The sequence below is a fragment of the Gigantopelta aegis genome, chromosome 4 (assembly GCF_016097555.1).
Source record: "Gigantopelta aegis isolate Gae_Host chromosome 4, Gae_host_genome, whole genome shotgun sequence".
NCBI lineage: Eukaryota > Metazoa > Mollusca > Gastropoda > Neomphalida > Peltospiridae > Gigantopelta > Gigantopelta aegis.
The window spans coordinates 5,623,212-5,630,830 of record NC_054702.1 but is presented as its reverse complement, the minus strand read 5'-3'; positions in this window follow the sequence as shown (position 1 = coordinate 5,630,830).

The window sequence follows — 7,619 nt, the reverse complement described above, 5'->3', positions numbered from 1 at the left end:
AGCGAATATTGGTGGCCCGGCGCTGACTAACTGCAATTGACTAGCTGAAACGTATTTTTTATGGCACAACATTTCGCTTATGCACCACAACGCAATCATTTTCATGTTACGTTTCACATCACACAGCAATCAATTTATGTCGTGCTGATTTTATTGGATGAAATGATTCAAACGTAATCTTCATTGATGTTGGACACAAAATGATCTAATATAAATGACGCTCTCTCACATAGATTTGTAACAAAGTTCGATATATAATAAAATTATATTGTGACTACGTAGATAATATAATAAATTAATTAATAAAATAAAATAAAATAAATAAATAATGAAATATTAAATAAATAAAAACTTATTTTGGGCTGACGCCAGCTGTTCAAAATGGTTACAAAATTGTTTAACGTAGCGATCGTCAGCTGAAGTGGAATGTACACAGTGTACATATCAAAGGAAATAACATTAATACAGTTATCATTCACATTCATTTCATTTCAGCTTATTTTCGACAGCCTGCACCAACAGGTTGAATTCGTTTTCAGTGAGATTCCTTGCCTCTGCGTATTTTTTGTTCGGCTGACTTCTGTTGACACGTTTTTTATGATGACTCGTATGATGGTCATTATGCAGAACGCCACGGTTGTTCGCGTTTAGTCTCTACCTGTCCCAGCCTGTCCTAGCAGCACTGGGAGATTGATCGCCCCACTCTAAGAAGAAATAGGAAGAGGGGTAGACCCCTACTATTCTTTTCTGGACTTTACTTTGCTTCATATTGGTATCCTCCGGAGCCGGGCCCGTCCGCACCACTCATTTCGACCCTTCAAGCTGTGCACCGTAATGGCCTTAACGAGACCACACACGTGGTCGTATTTTTTTCTCAATTATTTTTGGACTGCTCAAAATTATATAAATAATTTTCGGCCTAGCTGTCAATTCCTTTTTATTTTTGGCTAGTTAACTTTTTAATTAAAAAAAATATATATATGATCGTTTTACTAATTGCTATTCCAAAATTCTGCCCATATCCAATTCACACACACCCTCTGTCCCGGATCCGGGTATCGGGTATAAGAACCCAATGGCATCGGACCTCCTGTCCCGGATCCAGTCACTGGCGAAGTCAGATATTGCGCCTGGGAGAGACGTGCTTGAACCTTAATTGGATATAGGCACGCTAATATGTTATCCAATCCAATCCAATACAATTCTAACAAAGAAAAGAGAAGATGCATTACTCAGTAACTGCAGAATATCCGTATTTGTATATACAATGGGGTTTTTGGTAGTCCAAATTGGACTGTAGCTCTCAATAACTTCGTACGTACTAAGAATATATATTAGTAAGTAAAATTATGCTAGAGCTACTACAACAATTAGGACGACAGAAACACACTGGATATACAGACACTGATCTTCTAAACAATAAAATGTAGTTGATATGTAATTGTAGTCGCCAAAAAGTCTCTGTTAGTCGGACACATCTTACAATGGCTGCAAACTCGGTGCAGTCCCTTTAAAATGTGTCGAGATGTAATTAAACAAATATTGCTTTGCTTTGCCATGGCGAGTTGAAGCATATTGTTTGCGCCATCTGATTAATTCCACTTCCAAATCAATACATGTCGCGCCGGCTGCTGATATTGGATGGGTTTTTACATAAAATTCTGTTGTGATCTGAAATGAGATTGAAAACACGAATGTGGGGAAGGAATCAAATGTACAGCTTATTTCTTAAATGAACTAAGTGATTGCGTGAGAGTAAACATGTGCGCGCATCAGAGGAAAGTATTTGTTTCACCATGCTGAGATCTGGGTTCATACTTTTCCCTTTTCGCTGACTTTAACTAGCACGTTGTTTGTGCGAAGGAACGTGACTTTTCTTTGGAAAGCAACGCAAAACGCAAATGCGATACTCTTGTAGCTTGAAAAGTGGACTGTCTGGAGTTATTTCATCTCCAAGTGCAAGACGTGGTTTTGGCAAAAAACATTGGGTGGTTTTTTGGGTTTTTTTTTTATTTTATTTTTATAGCATTCTCTCTTGTAGACTGAAGCAACATCACACAAAATACAACACACGAACACCAGTTGTGGTTAAACGTTTCAGATAATGCCCGGAGCCTTTGAAATAGCTGGTGCAGTTTTATTTATTTATTTATTTATTTTCTTTTTATCATTTCCATTTATTATTGTGAGAATATTATATTTTTACACTGGTAAAAAAAAGTAATATATACATATATATATATAATAATATTAATTAACATCTCATCTGCAGATCAAAGCAAATGTTGGGACTACAAGTTTAATGTTTGTTTTAGTTTGCTTTTAAGTCACCTATTTATCACTACAAGTTGTTTTTTTCAGTTTTGTATTTTAATTGTTTTAATTAATTAATTAATTAATTAATGATTTTATTTGGTTGGAGGGGGTGGAGTGTGTGGTTATTGCAAGTTTATCACCAAAAGGACAACAAGTATTTGAGGAGTTATGGGTGGGTTCGGGGTGGGGTCATCATGTAGTTTCACTACTGTATAAAGTATATACATTTTGATTGTGCTTTTATCGCTCAGTTTTGGGATGATGCATATAAAAGATCCCTTGCTGCTAATCGAAAAGAGTAGCCCGTGAATTGGCGACGGCGGGTTTTCTCTTTCAATATCTGTGTGGTCCTTAACCATATGCCTGACGCCACATAACCGTAAATAAAATGTGTTGAGTGCATCGTTAAATAAAACATTCCTTCTTTTTATCGCTCAGTTTTATCGTTATGTCGACTACATGGTTATTGAATTTTTGTTATTGTTATATACATACATACATACATACACACACACACACATACACAAACATATATATATATATATATATATATATATATATATATATATATATATATATATATATATATATATATGAGAGAGAGAGAGAGAGAGAGAGAGAGAGAGAGAGAGAGAGACACACACACACACACACACACACACACACACATATATATACGACGTGTATACATGCATATAATTATATTCATGAATGGAATGGAAATAATCTTATTGTTTCATAATTTCATAACGATTACATATTTTGCAAATCAATATTTATGATAGGAAACTATTGATCAGGGCACGTGCACCACGGCGTCTGTAGGTGACGACACTGGCTGTTCGACGGGGTGGAGCAAAACGTGCACGGTATTGATGCGTTCACGACATGCCGCAAATCGAACACGGCGCGCCGGATAATGGCAGGCCACGACAGCTGTGTACCATGGGAAGATAATAAAGCGCCATCTGGCTTTCGACCTGTGTGTTCACCAGGCGACCATCAGGGGCAGCCACAATTAGAGCAGATTACAAATAGACATCTTGCTTTTCCCAAGAAAGATTCTCTGGTTGTAAAAAAAAAATAAAAAAAAAAAAAAAATAATAAAAATAAAAATAACACCACAATGAAACGCCACAAATTTTTAAAAATAATAACAACCCCCCCCCCCCCCCCCCCCAATACTCAAAAGCGCACAAAAACAACACCCAAACAAACCACCATACTGGTGAATAGTTAAAAAGTTAAATTTGTTTTGTTTAACGACACCTCTAGAACACGTTGGTTTATTAAAATAACCGGCTTTTGGATGTCACAGCTATTGGATGTCAAACATTTAGGCAATTTTGATGATGATGATGATGATAACTAGTTTAACGTGCCCATATACCAGGGTTTTGAACACGCCATCCCGAGTCTGACCTCCGATAAGATCGGTGGCTGGACTCGGGATGTGGGGTGGGGTGGGGGGGGGGGGGGGGGGGTAGTGTTGAAAATGGGCAGAATTTTGAAAATAGCAATTAGTAAAAAGTTAATAGAATAAAAAAAAATAAAAAAAATTACAAGCCAAAAATAAAAAGAATTGACTGCTCGGCCGAATATTTATATAATTTGTAGCATTTTAGAAGGACAGTCCCAAAATAAATAAGAGAAAGAAGAGAGGATCGGACTATTTAATAATATTAAAAAAAACAGAGAAGTAATTTCGACATAAAATTTTGAACGAAAGTCTAAATGTTTAAAGTCCGATATATATGTCCACGTGAGTGGCCTCGTTAAGGCCGTTGGAGGTTGGTCTACGGCGAACCGATGAGCGGAGAGCCGGCAAAGGCGGGGATGAAGTGCTTCCATCTCTGGTCGGCGAGAATGGTCATGACACTCCGGTAATCGTTGCCGAAAAGGGCCTTGACGATCCTGTGGATGGTGTGGCTATCCATCTCTCTAACCAGGACCGCTTGTCGGTAGACTCCTTCTCGGCGCTGAGTTAGTACCAACCCCGTCTTGCCGGCTGTAGATTTGATGGTGCTCGTAAGCGCTTCCAACAGGCAGTTGTTTCAGTTCTGGTTTCACTAGTCCGCCCATCAGTGATGCCGGATCCGAGGTGTCCCCCTGCACGAACTTCAGGAAGCCGGACCTGATTTTCCCGATCTGAACTTTCCAGACGGCTTCCGAGTCGGAGGGGGACGGTAGTTGTGAAGGTGGAGGCCGGGCCTGGTCAGGTTGGTCGCTCGGCTGAGCGACGGCCTTCCTCTTTCCAACGGCGGCTGATCGGGCCGGTGGCTTGACGACTGGCAGTACCGGGGATACCGGCCAGTTCTGTCTGGGCCACGTAGTGGTCGGTGATGGAGGGCCTTTACGGGGCGTCTCACAAACCGCGGTGTTGAGTCTGTCCCTCTCGGTGGTCGACGGTTCCGGCGTAGCAGGTTTCCTCGACTCAGGCTGGGCTGGGGGCGGCGTCGCAGAAGGGACCGCCGCTGGCGGTTAGAGCCGCCACTTGTGGTCCCCCCCCCCCCCCCCCGTGCCGTTCCTGGCGCGCTTTTCCTCTTCCTTCATATCCTTCTCTTCTTCTGTACGATCGCGTCGCCGTACACCAAAGTCACGGAAGCCCGTGACCAGGTGTAAGTGACGCGATATTCAAGTAGCTCCCGTAACTCAGTAAGAGTACCCCCAGGTGGGGGGTGGGGTGGGGGGGGGGGTGGGGGGGGGGGGTAACCCGAGAGTACATGGCGAGACATCTGTCCTCATCGCAAGTTAGCTTGGAAGTGGGCAATTTTGACCTACAGTCTTAAAGAGAAAACCCGCAACATTTTCCATTAGTAGCAAGGGATCTTTTATATGCACCATCCCACATACAGGTTAGCACATACCAAATGTCTTTGATATACCAGTCGTGGTACACTGACTGTAACGAGAAATAATCCAATGAGCCCACTGACGGGGATCGATCCCAGACCGACCGCGCATCCAACCACTAGTTCTTTACCACTGGATTACGTCCCGCCCCTACTGGTAAATAGGTAGGTAACATGCATATAACAATGTTACGAACGGTTACGTGGATGGATCGATAGATGTATGGATTGATAGGTGGATAGATGGATGGATGGATGGATGGATGGGCGAATTGCGGATAGATGATGTGTATATAAGATGAACAAACCGACGGACAGACGAACGAATTATATATAGATGAATGAATCAATGTATGGATGGATGGATAAATTAACTATGTTTAACGATGCTTTAGAACTGTAGACCACAAAATGGGTTAATGCTCGTCATGTCCGTGGTTTGAAAGGAGCCGAAAACATAACTAAACAACCAGTCTATTAAAATGGTAATAGGCAGCAGTAACCTGCTTGTACATCACTGGTATATTATAATAGGTGGAGCTGAGGTCATGGCCACTAACCTCCGTCCTGACCAGCCATCCTTAGAGGCAGATGTAACGTGTCCAAAACAATGGGGTGGACAGAAGACTCACCTACAGGCTCTCAGTACTCAACTCATTCTTATTCATGTGCCTACTCAGTCAAAAATAAAAAAGGAGAACACTGAACGAGCGACTGTGTTGAGCAATGACAGTAGGCGAGTGTATGTGTTGAAATAATACCTATGGATTACAGCTGTATTTATCAACGATCATTAACATATTCACCCTGTCATGCACAGAACTTTCTGGCGAAGTCAGAGGTTGTACCCACGACAGGCGCGCTTGAACAGTTCCCTGATGGAAGCATGCCAAAAATGTATCACACCCACAACATATTCATCAGTACATCCGAACCTCTGCCCGAAACTGAAATCTTTGACGTGGAACAACCAATCTAATTAAAATTAGCTACACTGGTTAATTACTATTACCTGTAGATCTCACAGCACCCGTTGGCGCTCATGTCCAGTTGACTTTCATTCGACCAATCAAAACCTTACTTGCAAAATCATGCCAGTGGTTTGAAAAGAATTTAAACACATTCGGAATTATACTGATGGTATACGAAGTGATTCGGGTGAATTACGAAGTATGCCGGAAACCAATTTCAGTATAAAAATTAAATGTTGAACTTTCGTTTCAAGACGAAAAATAAAACCCGTGATGGCATAGCCATAAAATCTATTTATACTAGTATACAATCCAGAGTTTATTACTGTACCCTCCCCACGTTTTTAAATGTTGAAATAGACCAACAAGTTCGCCTATTGCATAAACAGTCTCGCCCGATATTTTTAGAATTTGTATGCTCCCAAATAACGCTATAAAAGGCGAAGTGTGATTGGTCGATATTTAAATTATTATTTATAGATGAAATGTCACCTGGACATGGGTGTCCACGCAATGCTGTTAGATCTACTGGCAGACCAGTAGAGCTAATTTTAATCAGATTGTGGAACGACGTCATCTGTTAGCGTACTAACATCATTAAATCGCCGTAAATCACCCTCGATGTGTTTGTCAAACATGACATAACGGATTCCACGTTAGACTGCGAGTACAAATGTTCTGCAACTCGACATTGCGGTTTGAGTGTTGCTGTTTATATAATTAGTGATATATATTTTAATTAAAATGAAATGTTTATAAACAGGCCTCGGTGGTGTACTGGCTAAGCTATGAGACTAAAAGCTGGTAGGTACTGGTTCCATATCCCAGAGTGAACAGACAACCCAGATACCTGATGTGTATGTCCAGGACAGCGTACTTAAACCTTAATTGAAAAAGAGCACACTAGAGCACATTGATGTATTACTCATTGGCTATTGGATGTCAAGCATTTGGTAATTTTGACTTATAGCCTTAGAGAGAAAACCCGCTACATGTTTCCATTAGTAGCAAGGGATCTTTTATATGCACCATACCACAGGCAGAACAGCATATACCACGGCCTTTGATATACCAGTCGTGGTGCACTGGCTGGAACGAGAAATATGCCAATGATTGAATATAAGCACGGAAGTGAGTATAAATGAAATGAAATGAACAGCAAGTTCTAACGGCTATCTCTCAAAAGGCAGATGTCCCATAACACAGATATCCCATTTGACAGACAAAACACGTAACTGGGTTATGTATCCCAAAAGGCAGACGTCCCATAACACAGATATCCCGTTTGACAGACAAAACACGTAACTGGGTTATGTATCCTAAAAAAGGCAGACGTCCCATAACACAGATATCCCGTTTGACAGACAAAACACGTAACTGGGTTATGTATCCCAAAAGGCAGACGTCCCATAACACAGATATCCCGTTTGACAGACAAAACACGTAACTGGGTTATGTATGCTAAAAAAGGCAGACGTCC